We start from the raw sequence: 14,858 nt of genomic DNA on the forward strand, positions 1-14,858 counted from the left end.
TTAAAGAATTGAAGCGAAAAGCTGTTAAAGATTGTAATATGTCCTTAGTAAGTCGTAATATTGGCATTTACAAAAAATAAATAGTATTTATTTTGACGATAAAGTGTCTGTCGTGTAACATTTCTGATAAGGAGTAAAAACGTCTCACGAAACACAAATAATTACTAAAATCCCAAATAAATATTCTTAGGTCGCAAAGTCGCGCGACACAAAAGACCACCTCATCGTTACTCCCAAACTATCCAAAAAAAGTATCTCCAAATAATCTTTTCTTTGATAATAAAGTGTAGTAAGGTCGGTATCAAATGTCCACGTCAATCGATAACGGATAGCGTTTACTTGTAGTATATTATTGATGAGCTAAGCATGGCTCCCCCGACATTTAAGTCCGCAATCACTCACTGTCAGTCCGTCGAGTCGGTCTTACGCTACAGACAAATTCTCAGATAATCTCAACATTTGTTGAAACACTAGTGAAACTATCTGCGATTACGATCTTGCAATACTATCGTATCGTGTCGTTTCAGTATCGAGAGTTTGTATTGAGTGCTACTGATATATGTATTTTTTAATACTTACTGAATAAAAATCATGTCTTACTTTCAAGGTAATGGCTAGGTCTAAAGATTGTCACTCAATTGCTGCAAAATTACTTTACTGTATTCAAATTAATATCGATTTATTTTTATTAAACGAATAAATAATAATATACGTCGCTTGTATAAATTATAAAGGAAAAAGAAAGCGGAATTAAATACTGCTATTATGATTATCAAAATTTTACCGATTATTAGACTACTGAGAAATTCAGCCAGGCAATGAAGCGAAGGGTCCATAAAAAGGCTCTACTTATCAACATTTTAACACCACAACATAACTGTTTCCCCATCAAAATTGTTCATAATGGTGGCAGCGGAACCCATTAGTCTTTGTAGCGTTTTATCACGTTATTTTCGCGAGGGGACCCCAAGATTGATGACGAAGCCTACTATGCTTTTGTCGAACAACTAAATCGAAAATGTCAAACGCAAGTGAAACAACCAATGTTTTATGTAGGTATATATGTACCTTTCTTTTTCCTTATGTGTATAGGTGCTTGTAATGTTTCTTGAGGGATTGTGAAGTAAAGCTGTCGGAAACACGCGTCCTTGTTATCGAGTTACAAAATATGTATATTTTTCCATTGCTCGTTATGAAAAATGAGAAGATGTAGTAGACAGGGTAGAGGTATATTACTACAGGTAGATACAGAGTTTTGGGATACATTTCCTTAGTAAGAACTAGTGACATTGGCAGAGATTTTGACAACGATGCTATTAAAACCGCGTAGCCTTTTCTTGGGCAAATAGGATAAAGGCGTATCTTTTCGCCAAAAAACTTACATTATAACCTAATATTAACTATATCCCTATATTTTTGAGACTTTTCCTACTTGTGAGACATTATATTATACGTAATTGTAACGTTCTACATTTTGAGTAAAGTGACTGTATAATACTTGTGTATTTGATCGTCAATATTGATAAACAGCCAACATCAAGTTCTGTGAAAGCCGACCGATCCTCGTGGGAGAACGTTGATAGATTTTAGCGGTAATAGTTCACGAGAATTCGGCCCAAAACATGTTTATAGCTACCTAATAATATAAGCCTTATAGACTAGTTATATGAGCACTGCGACAGCGTTTAGGATGAAACATACGGTGACGTTATATTTGATTCTGGTATAATTTAATTAATTATTTTATCGTTAATAAACCTTTTTACCAATGCATTGTGAATAAGTATTATAAAATGCAAACCATGGAGTATAAGTACAAACAAAAATACAGCTTACTTACTATCTAGACGCTATGAAATAAGACGCTGTGAAAATCGAATTAATAATATCTATTAATATTACTCTACATTGAACTAATGACAACGATTCTAGCACGTCATATAAGATAGGAAATATAGTTAGTTCAGGAATATGCTTTAAAGAATGAGCTAAATAAATTGATCCTTGAATATGGTATATAATAACCATTACTTAACAATACCCATTTTCAAAAACCCTTATTAAATATTCGGGTTTAAAAATTAAAAAGTTAATGGGTCAGGAATTTCACTTGAATACCCGCTAACGGCACCTGAAAAATGAAATTACGTGAATTTTTCAACGTCCAGGGAATATTTTTCAAAGCAACTTAAATATTTTAATCTAATTAAAAAGCATAATTTTATAACAACAAAATTGCTTCGCGGGAATTTCTATGAGCTATTCTTTAGAAAATTTTAATTATTCGTGACTTGAGACGTTGAAAACTCAAAGGGCCTTTTTTAGAAGAAGTATAGATATATAAATATAATTATATAGATATAATAATAATTTATTATACGAAAACCACGATCTACTAAATAATTCTGTAAGAATAGAACTAACTTTATCAAAAAAAAGACGTAGTAAATATGCTTCAAGGGTTTTAGTTGGTTGGAAGATTTTTTTGTGTATCGGAACTAACGTTATACATAAACCTTTTACATTAAAAAAAGGTTTGTCTTTGATATTCTACTTCTATCTGATAGTAATAATCCGAAAGTAAAACTTGGAGATTGTCAGTATCCTGTTAGTTGATAGAGTCCTATGGCATTATTCTTTCACTCCTTAGCGAAATGAAAAAGAGAAAACATACTATAGTAACCTTTTAACTAAAATAGGTTTATAGTGTGTTTATGAATAATAGGGTTAGGCATTATTGTGAACTCATATACGTATTATTCAATACACATTCTACGAATCACCTTTTTCAATTCTTCCATTTGTCCCGTAATTATTTTCGAAACGTCACGTACCAATAATGACACAGTAACCTTATACAAATTCCCTCTAATCATTTATTCAGAGTTCAACGAAGCTGACTAAATACGTTACATTAAAGCCAATTTCAAAAGTTACTTCACTTCGAATTTATCTCAAGTCTTTATAGTTTCGAAGGCTTCGAACATTTTCACTTGACTAGTTCATTGAAAACTCCTTTGGAACGCAGAAGGCGGGTTAATTGATTCAATCGGGTCTGACCTCGACTCGGTACATGTTTACCGAGTGACTACGAATTGAAATACCAGTGGGTACAAATTAAAACTAAATTGGAGTTAGCTTTAAAGCGTGTGGAGTGTTGAAAGAGTTAAACAGGGTACAAGTGGAGCATTTAAAAACTGTTTTACTTTACGGATTTTCTGCTTGTCGCTTTGTACAGACATTGTTATTAAAGCCGGTAAATAGCATTACTGTCATCGAATTTTTCTTTTAACGTGGATGCAAATAGTCCATGATATATGTTGAGCTGCGCCAAAACGTCAAGCAATCCAATGTAAAACTCGTGATACATGTACACAACCTAAGATACCTACCTAGTAATCATAAAACTAAAAAGGTTTAAAAGTGGTTCAAGCCAAAATATTAACGATTGTCCACACGTTTTAATGGCTCTATGTCAGAGGGCGGGAATTTCGCTGCCAGAACAATGTTCGGATATTCGTCCAAAATAACAGATGAAAGTAAGTGCCATTCAGCCAACGACAAAGCGGTTAAAAAAAGCTAATGGCTTAATTATTTATTCAGAACCCTTTTAACAATAAAACGACATATTTTCGTATTTATCAAACTTAATTGCGACGATTCGAATGTTCTTTGTCCGCGAATTTAATAAAATTGATTTATTTTTCATACCTCAGCATTAAATTTTTTCATCTTCATTATTTTTAATCTGTAATGGCGTAATGGCAGCAATATTTTATTGCAAATATGGACAGATACCGATTGGTAGACTATTTGCTTAATGTGTAATTAACTGTTGTTAACACTTAAAATATATGTGTTCATAATGAAACTACTGTTCCAGAATAACCATTTCACTAATGTTCCATGGTTAATTTACTGACGGGTACAGTAAAAATACTATGAATTTGCTCAAGTTCTGTACTTGACAATCGACTATCGAGGGCAATGGCTAAGTCATCCATGTGCACAGAGAAGTAAGCAACTTTTTGCAAACGTCAAAAACGGATTTCCATCTTTTAAATATTTAAAAATCAATTTTAAAAGTCTATACAACAATTTTTTGAGAACTTATTATTACTTGTTAGACTGACTATGAGACATAAGCACATGATTATTAAAAAAAAAATATAATAATGATAATAACAAAAAGTACTAAATAAATAGGTTTGTATTATTCACTAGTTTTATAAAACGAATAGTAACGTTAACCGTTCCTACAAAGCTAACAATCCAAAATTATCAGTATCATCTGGCTTCAAAGATAACAAATAATTACTGTTTTGGCGACTAAATGCTCTGCGGATACCATAAGGGGAGCCATCTTGGAGATAAATAGTATTAGAGTTGGTAAGCGTAGGCTACGTAAAGTTACGAAGGAATCGCCCTCTCGGGAGTAGTGATGGCAAGCGTCCAAATGACAGCGCAAAAATATTCGTTTTCTGTTGCCATGGAACTAAACTGCGGCCAGTTTAGCCGTTCTAGGCCTAAAATTATCTAGATTCTGAATAGGTACTTATTTACTTAAGCTTTATGTTGTGGAAGCCTAAAAGTTTTTTTACAAAATTTTGTAAAACAGGTTACTGAAATATTGACAGTAGTTTGTAATTGGCTAACATAGTTTAGTATAATTTTATGGCCAATAAATATGAGCTATTCTTTCTTCACGTTTTTGACAGTTCTAAAACGTCGTCTCGCTGTAAATCATAGTCAAAACTGTAAAACCTATACTTTAAGAATAACGTTATAAAAACCGAAACATTGTTTAGCTTCTACACTGAACTAGCAAATCAAAAGTTATATTCGATTTTATCCTATCCCTCATTTTTTGTGCATGGAAGATTTTATGGACGCTAGCACAAAATATTTTTGTACAGATTTTTTGCTAGGGTGTGAATTTTTTGTAGAACATTTAGCTCAGAAATTCATGAATGTGTCCATTCTATTCATGGCCCGGTGAATATAAGCCGTGTAAGCCGGTCTCGGCTTTCATGACGTCGCTTTACAACACGCCTCTTTTGTTGCCTCTACTTATGACATTTTCTTTCGTATTTTCTTCATAATAAACGTGTTTACGTATGTTTGTGTTTGCCTTTAAAAAAAATAAGTTAAAATGTTGAAGGAAATAATTGCGGTTGTATCATATTTGTTTAAAATCGATCTTAGACTCAACTCGAGAATTCCCGAATCTTCTGGGAAATTGAATCTTTGAATAATCCCAGTGGGTATGATTTAAATAATCTATTGCTACTAGTAAATGGCGGTGCACGGTCTTGTCTGATATGTACATATATATAGGTGATTTCCTAATTTATATATTTGATGTTTTAACTAACATCATCTGTCAATATGCCTAAGTTATACTTCGAATAAAGACTTTTGATAGCTACCTAAATGAGCTTGTAAAGTTAATAATAACAATATACAGCTATTACGAAGTATTTTATTCACCCGTCAATACTTTTCCAAAACACACAGAAACCCAGATTTTCAAAACTACATAATACTCTCCCGCAGTCGAATTAGCCAACTAATTTTACATCGTAACACAGTCCGTACTCATAAAAGAGGTTTTACAATAGTAAGCGAATGCAGTAGCTCGTTTAACGTGCCTGTACGTAGCGTAAAATTTTAACACTCCCTTCTGTCGAATCACAAACGGTTTTGAGTAGAAAATATGTTTAGCACGCGTTATGCCACACACGTATCGTGGAAGCCGATTAAATAACGGTTGTACGTGGACGTTACGATTTTGTATTTGTATTTTTGTGAATGTCGCTTGTATTTTTTTGTAAGTGTAGTTTTGTAATTTAAGCTCAAGCTACATTTTTAAGATTGAGCTTATTTTTGGGGGATAAGTAACCAAAATAATTAGGGTCCAAAAATAAATAACATTTAGAAAGAAAATTAAAAGTAAAGAGAGAAATTATTGTCTACCTTGGGTACTTAAATTAGGCCGACATTTGAATGTTTGCTCATTAGTAAATATTGTTATTATGGTAGCAGATTTCTGTTTCTTTTATCCCAAACAATATCGGTCGAGCAATAGTCCATAAATTATTTGTGGCTAAAATCTAGATTTTGTGCAAATACCTCCGTCCACAGAATAAACAGGTCTTTACAGCAGTTTTAAGCGGGTCGTTTGCTATAGAACTGAGCGTCACATAAAATTTTAATGCTTTTCACTGACGGTTCAACACGTAGCGCTGGTTTTAAGCTTAGGATATTCTTAGTGCGAGGTATTATACGCTTTTAAGGCTTCAATACTTAGCTTGTTTGTATTGGAGCTGGTTTATTTTTGAGCGAACAATTTTGTTAGCGATAAAGTGGACTACTTGAGGTTTTATGTACCAGTCTATAAACAGCTTTAGATTAACACTATTAGTGTTAATTATTTGACGTTTAAAGTTCGTCTTAATACTTGCATACATTTTATTTGGAACTTGTGTTGCCACAGTTTCTTTTACGTTCAAAAGCTTATATTTTATCTGATTTATGTAAACCAGAAGAATACGAAGTAATTAAAATAGATTCATCATCGACTTCCAAAAATAAACAAAATCTGTTGTAAACTTCACGTTCAAAAAAGTACCTATGCAATTTCTAAAAGGTCACATCTCACTTTTCCAGACATAAGACATTATGCCATTTCGATATTGCACACTCAAATGTTGTAAACATATAACGTATACTAAGTATGTCGTACAGGTATGTGTAACAACATCATTATACGTTATAATGTAGCATGTCCCGTTAATTTGTAGCACAATGACTTGCCAAGTATGTTATTAGGGAACAAGGGATGGAAGCATCCCTTTAATTGTTATAATTTATTACCTATGTGCTGTTTTAGATAATGAGCTTTTGGTATTGTTGTATAATTCGTTGTATTTTATAATTGCATGAAGTACATTATTTTGTGATAATTACATAGATATAAACGTTGATGAGAGCATGCTTACTTCTAAGGAGATAGGTTGCTGACAAATTACACCACTTGCGTGCCCATTAATCTGGTAGTATTGGTAGAGTAAAAGATGAAAATAAAGCTACCAACTAACACTAGTTTTCACGTTATATTAAATTGACAAAACACCGTGAGGAAACCATTCATATCTAAGAGTTATTTAAAAAGTTTTCAAAGGAATAAAAATATCCACAACTTTGCTAGTGTTGTCGACTTAAAACCTGAACAAGTTCTTCGTAAAGAACTTATATGATATCATAGTCCTATTAAAGATGGACTAAGTAAAACGTAGCAAGTTTATTAAATCCAAATAAAACGCCGAAAACTGAAGTTAAACCTACAAAAAAACCTACAAGATTTTTAAACTTACATATTATATTTTTCACTGTTTTAAATTGAGTTACATTGTCCGACTGTATAATAAAAGTTTGAATACCACTACAGTATATGCACGTGTTTGTGAATCTCCAACGACGTCAGTGCCGCAGGTAGATAAATGTCACACAGTCCAGGGATAACTGGAGAGCAGTTAGTCTAAGATCCCGCTATTCAACGACCTTCACCGAACTAATTGATCGATGAAAGATATTTTTCATATTTATCAAAATATGAAACCTACAGAATATACCAACGTTAGGATGACTATTATATTATATATAACCGGTGCAAGTTACTAGTATCGAATTTCCATAGTTCATTCCATAGTTTATACCTACCCAAAATTAATAAAGATTAATTGTTCTATAGATTTCTAGGATTTTGTTAATTAACCAAGCCCGTGCAGTGTTATTAAAAAAGTAACTAATTGTATTCAGGACATATTTTTTTTTGACAACCGATTCGCAATTATATTTATTGACATATGTATTTTATTTGATAAATAAAACTTTCACCATTAACCAGCTCGGTGAAGGTCGTTGTATATCGGGATCCTGTACTAAGGTCTAGAGCACTGAAGTACGTACTGTTGTGTCCAGTAATCTCCCGGGGCTTGTACGAGCGGGAATTATACTGCATGCGAGACGTTTTTAACACTTCGGATACATTTTCTGACAGAATGGAGGAGTTGATAAATAGTTTGTTGGCTGAAATTTAAATTGTTTTAGCGAATTTGAACTGTTTATTTAGACACTGAAAGATGTAAAACGGAATAATAACTGTATTTTCTATTATTAAGTGACTTCTTTTGCTACATAAGGAGTCGCCTTGATTCGCTTTTAAAGTAGTTGTTTCAAGATAACATATACCTACGTCTATCATAAGATAAAGGTTATGTTCTATAGATTTCATATTTTTGATTGGAATCGAATTCGTTCATTAACTAATATAAAAATACCAAGGTAAAAAAAAATCTTTCATCCATTAACCAGCTTGGTGAAGGTCGTTGTATAACGGGATCCTGTACTAAGTCGAGAGCACTGAAGTACGTACTGTTGTGTCCAGTAATCTCCCGGGGCTTGTACGAGCGGGAATTATACTGCATGCGAGACGTTTTTAACACTTCGCATACATTTTCTGACAGAATGGAGAAGTTGATAAATAGTTTGTTGGCTGAAATTTAAATTGTTTTAGCAAATTTTACTGTTTATTTAGACATTGAATGATGTAAAACGGAATAATAACTGTATTTTCTATTATTAAGCGGCTTCTTTTGCTACAAGATAGTTGTTTCAAGATAACATATACCTACCTCTATCATAAGATAAAGGTTATGTTCTATAGATTTCATATTTTCGATTGAAATGGAATTCATTAAATAACCAAGCCAGTGTAAACAAAAAAAAAATGGTAAATAATTACATTCTGGACAGAATTTTTTAGACATTCGCCATTCGCCATTCGCCATTCGCAGTAAAGAATCTTTCATCCATCAAGCAGTTCGGTGAAGGTTGTTGCATATCGGGATCTTGTACTAAGGTCGAGAGCACTGAAGTACGTACTGTTGTGTCCAGTAATCTCCCGGGGCTTATACGAGCGGGAATTATACTGCATGCGAGACGTTTTTAACACTTTGGATACATTTTCTGACAGAATGGAGGAGTTGATAAATAGTTTGTTGGGTGAAATTTAAATTGTTTTAGCGAATTTGAACTGTTTATTCAGACATAGAATTATGTAACACAGAATAGTAGCTGTATTTTCTATTACTAAGCGACTTCTTTTGCTACATAGGGAGTCTCGGTGATTCGCTTTCATAGTAGTTGTTTCAAGATAACATATAGCTACCTCTATCATTAGATAAAGGTTATGTTCTACAGAATCCATATTTTCGATTAAAATGGAATTAATTCATTAACCAAGCCAGTGTAAACAAAAAAAATGGTAAATAATTACATTCTGGACAGATTTTTTTAGACATTCGCCATTCGCCATTCGCAGTAAAAAATCTTTCATCCATCAAGCAGTTCGGTGAAGGTCGTTGCATATCGGGATCCTGTACTAAGTCTAGAGCACTGAAGTACGTACTGTTGTGTCCAGTAATCTCCCGGGGCTTGTACGAGCGGGAATTATACTGCATGCGAGACGTTTTTAACACTTTGGATACATTTTCTGACAGAATGGAGAAGTTGATAAATAGTTTGTTGGGTGAAATTTAAATTGTTTTAGCGAATTTGAACTGTTTATTTAGACACTGAAATATGTAAAACGGAATAATAACTGTATTTTCTATTATTAAGTGACTTCTTTTGCTACATAAGAAGTCGCGGTGATTCGCTTTCACAGTAGTTGTTTCAAGATACCATTTACTTACCTCTATCATAAGATAAAGGTTATGTCCTAAAGATTTCATATTTTTGGATGGAATGGAATTCGTTCATTAACTAATATAAAAATACCAAGGTAAAAAAAAATCATTCATCCATCAACCATCTCGGTGAAGGTCGTTGTATAACGGGATCTTATACTAAGTCGAGAGCACTGAAGTACGTACTGTTGTGTCCAGTAATCTCCCGGGGCTTGTACGAGCGGGAATTATACTGCATGCGAGACGTTTTTAAGACTTTGGATACATTTTCTGACAGAATGGAGGAGTTGATAAATAGTTTGTTGGCTGAAATTTAAATTGTTTGAACTGTTTATTTAGACACTGAAAGATGTTAAACGAAATAAAGTACATTTTCTATTGTTTGGCTAATAAGGGTTATTTTATGATAAAGGCTACTTTTACTAACAATCTGGTCTAAACCACGGTTCTTACAAAATTGCCTTTACATTGCCTACTTTATGATACATTCTAAACCTGAATCTAAAACGATCCAGGTTTACAATTCTAAATAGTTTAACACGAAAGTCAGTTAAGTATTATCTTATAGTTTTAAAGACAACAATTTAAGTCGATCCGTTTACATAACCTTAACACAAGAAAAGGGGTGAACCGAAGAGAATAAAGACTATCAGCTGTAACAACAAAAACTCAACGTTCACGATATCTAGACTTGTAGCAAATTGTTACCACAACGGAAGAAAATCTCGTTGAAATGTTGTTCAAACGTTTGTTCAAGCAACGTTCGTAAAATGTATTATTTTCTCACGTTCAAGAGAGACCTCCATCGTGAAGGCTGAAAGAATAATTATCTGTGGCCCGTGGGACAGCGCGGGAAAGGCGGGAAGATTGATTATTTAGTTGCACACCAAAAGATGGCGGCCGTAACAATACTGTTTTGTGTTGTTCCTATTGAGTTGTTAGGTAAGTTAATTGTGATTCAGTTTTATTAAGTACCAGTTTTTTAGTCTAAATAACTTAGATAATGAGTGTGTTAGCATAATACAATTCCGCGGCTGTTATTCCCGAAGATGCAGGGAAAGGTGTATGAAATACACTTGCATTTCGCCATTAACAATGTTGGTCCTAGTTAGCCCATTACCATATACCGGGCACACAACTTTCGTCTATTATAAAGAAGGATCTGATAAAAATTAGAAAAAGTCTAATAGCACTTTATCCGACCCGGGATTCGAGACTTAGTCCTCGTGGTCAGCAATCGAATACACAAACAGACCGCGCAACAGATGAGTGTGTAATCTTATCTAATAGGTCTAAAGTTTAATGACTTGGTACAGTTGGTACTATAGGAATAAATGTGTATTAATCCTGCATACTACAAAAATGCTTATACGTCTACTCCGACTGTGAATATTATCTTTTTATTATAATTTTACGAATACTGAAATTTTAATCAAATTTACGCATCTTTATACAGTTAATAAGTATGATGACGCCATAACAATCGAAAACAAACCACAAGATTATCATAACACAGCCATTATTTAAATAAACCCCATTCACTTTATTCTAAGAGGTATGTAGAAATATCAAATAAGATATTCCATGTTATATTGTCCTCTGAATAAATAGGTACTCATCTTTTAAAGTGAAAAAGCACTTAGATATTGTCAACAGCTGTGTCTCGGGGCACGACGGCTAACATCGCTTACCAAACGTTCTCGAAAGAGCTACTAGTTATAATGAAATTTACTATCACTTTAGGCAATTCTGTTTTAGAATAAAACAACAGTTAGAATTTATATTTTAGGAAATATAATGTCTCAGTGGTTAAGGTAGCCACGCCAACACTGCGTCGGGAGGTCGGGATTCGATTACGACACGGAACAATAATAATAATATTATATGTCCGATCTATAAATAGTTGTTTCAGGTTTGGTTGTACTTTGTGTCTGTTGTTTGTATGTTTGTGAAGGTCCTCATGAGAGCAATTCTTAGTATTGAAGTTGTCTTAAAAATATTAAAAGAAGAAGAAGAATAAAAGTTAATTTCAGAAATTTGTTAATAATTAACCTTATGTATGGTTCGCATTTAAGCTTCATCCAAATGACGTTCTGTAAATATCGTGATTAACATCAATTTGTGCCATTTGTTTTTATTTCCCCGTAAAATCTTGACTCTTTATAATGTTATTCAAGTAGGCAATTAACTTCAGGAAAATCCTTTTGTCCTTGTTGGCTCAATGATCCTTAAAATAAAGTACTTCGAAGAAACACGTTAAACTAAATAGACTTCCAAATTCGTCCACCTTAACAGGGTTGTCAGTTTGTCAAAAAATATACTAGGTACAGGGATTTTGATGTAACATTTAATATGGTTTTTGCTAACCCTGAGCATAATACGTTTGGGTTTCAGTCTGCCATTACCTCTGAGTTTTTCTGATTCTTATTCTTTTTTCTTTTAATATCATATGGAAAATAGTATAAGGTAGATTATATCTTAACGGTCGAAAATTAGGAAAACAGAAAAGGTGTAAAAAAACATGAAAGTAACAAATGTGTTGTAATTAACTAGAAACTATAAAGGATATAATATTTATAGTCCAACAACCTAGTAAACAGCTTTGTACGTAAGGTTCACGACTGTCAAAGGTATGCATAATTAAGAGTTTCAGGCATTCGTGACCCGCAGGCATATGCAATTGTCGGTAGCGTATATGATACAGCCACTTAATTTTAGAAATTAATAGAAATAATTATAAAAATCTATGCAATGGCTCTCTACTAAGTCGAACTATAGTTTCTATTGTTCTTCAAGCGACTTTTTTTATTTACCCGCCGTCAAACTAAAACACAATAATTGCCAGTACTGTCAACACTAGAACGTTAAAAAAGCGACACAGTTGTATCTGACTGTTTGCAGGCCTGCCAACATTCAGGCTGTATTGTTGGTTTTTCATTAGGCGTTTGTCTGGCCACGGTGTACAATGAACAGCCAATCAAAAGAGAAATGGCTGCGTTTAGCAAATTGTTGTTTACTGACAGGTGGAATTGAGAATAACTTTTCATGTACGGTATTTTTGCAGGATTTTTTAATTAAAGCGTGATTGTTTACACGTGAAAATTTATATTAAGAGAAGAGTGTGTGAAATTATGTAATAATGAGCAAGTAATACGTAGTCGTACATACAAACATAATCAATAATATAATTTCCTATAGCGATAGGCGGAACTAAGAACGCAAATTAGTAAAATCCTTACAAACTTCACTTGTCTCATTCATAACTTATCATACAAGACCGCAAGTAATTTTTTACTCAAATCTTTACAGCCAAGTTAATCTTAAACAATGCATTTATGTGCACTGTCTTAAGTATCAGACAGAAAACTGTAGATTGTATAAATAAAATTGTTGTTTTTATTAGTTCATTAGACATATAGTTCACTGAAAGGATAACGAGCTTATTTTTATAATTACACTTACTTTCTTCCCACTCACTTTACAAACATACGAATAAAGTTCTGCTTTAACATAAGCTTTCGTTATAACCCTACCAAATGAAGAAGAGTCACTTCGGTAATGCGGCGTAAACAACGCACTTCACTTTAATTGCATTAATTATGCGCGTGTCTAGTCGAGAGATGCAAGGATTTGCATCGTACACCGAGAGACATTTGTCACGTAGATCTTGTGCGATGTGCTGAAAATCTAATCGTTTGTTAATTAAAACTGATTCGGTGTTAATAAACGGTTCAAAATTTGGCTTTTAGATGTATTTTGAGGAAATAAAATATTCGATAATTCGGTATCTAGGCTAGCCGGGGGATAAGGATTGAGTGATAAACTGTATATTAACAAATCATGGGCTAAAATATTTACTACCGTTTCACCTCTCCCTACTAAGCTATACAAAGGAAAGAACAGAGTTTCTCTTTCGCTACTAGTCAATTTCTTTGACTGGCTTCAATAGCGGTACATGTATTCCGCTATAGTAGTCAATCTTACTCTGAAATCTCAGTCCGTGAGAGCAAAACTGTCTTAAGCTTTAGACGCGCTGCCAAGACTAAACCAGGAATATTTCGGAGAAACATCCCACAATTTAAGAATTAGTAAGAAACCAGTAACTCCACATTGAGATGAACCCTTACAATCAGCTGCTTAAGCTATACCAAAGAAAACCAATCGTATTTTTTCAATTCTGTCTAAGACGATCGTAAACCGATTAAAGTAATGATTACACCCACGACCCGTATTACTTACAAACAGTACACATCGTTAGTTCGAACGAGTTAATCTTGGATACGTACGCAATTCGCCTCGTTTCTAACAAATTGAAACCTTACCTCAGACGAAATAACATTTTTTCAAGGAAAGTAAAGGTGGGGACTGAATGATTCCGAAAAGGCGTAAAATATATAATTTCTTTGCTATATTTTAATAACACAAAACTAAAAAGAAACATTTGCGTTTATACCCAACACTTTCTTATCTACGATTTACATGCATGTATAAAAAAGTGAAACAATTATAGCTTACCTCGACTTGTATCTTGACTCAAAGTTTATTCATTGTCCAAATGTGAGACATCCATTTTTCGTTACGTTTTCGTAATAAATATTTTTAAAATAAAAAATGTATCAAATTGCACTAAGGTACTGAAAAGGTGTATCCAAATGCATCTTAACTTTTGCTTTAAACTCTCTGAAATTTAGATAAATCGATGCTCAACTTTTTAAATTTCTTTTGAGGATCTTATAGAAAAATAATAATAAGTAAAAAGCAAATATTACCTTTTGAAACATTCTCTAAGAAATCATTAATGTAAAAAAAATTCATGGAAACAAATAATCTTTCTTTCAAACAAGTCAGTCGGCACCTCAACGGGCTTAATGCAATTTCTTTGTGACGTCATTTTATTAGATTTGTTTTGTCAACTCGCCGGCAAAGAGGGTAAACGAGAGGTAAAAATATGATACTGTTGTGTAAAAGCTTTGAATCGTCACTACCTTCTAAACAAAGTTTTGTTTGTCGAAATGAGATTTTGTAATCCGATTTTTGCTTTGAAAGTTTTAAAATGTAGGCCAGTAGATTCAACTTTTTACATAAGAAATTGGGAGATTTACCTCT

The sequence above is a fragment of the Anticarsia gemmatalis genome, chromosome 5, assembly GCF_050436995.1.
Source record: "Anticarsia gemmatalis isolate Benzon Research Colony breed Stoneville strain chromosome 5, ilAntGemm2 primary, whole genome shotgun sequence".
Taxonomy (NCBI): domain Eukaryota; kingdom Metazoa; phylum Arthropoda; class Insecta; order Lepidoptera; family Erebidae; genus Anticarsia; species Anticarsia gemmatalis.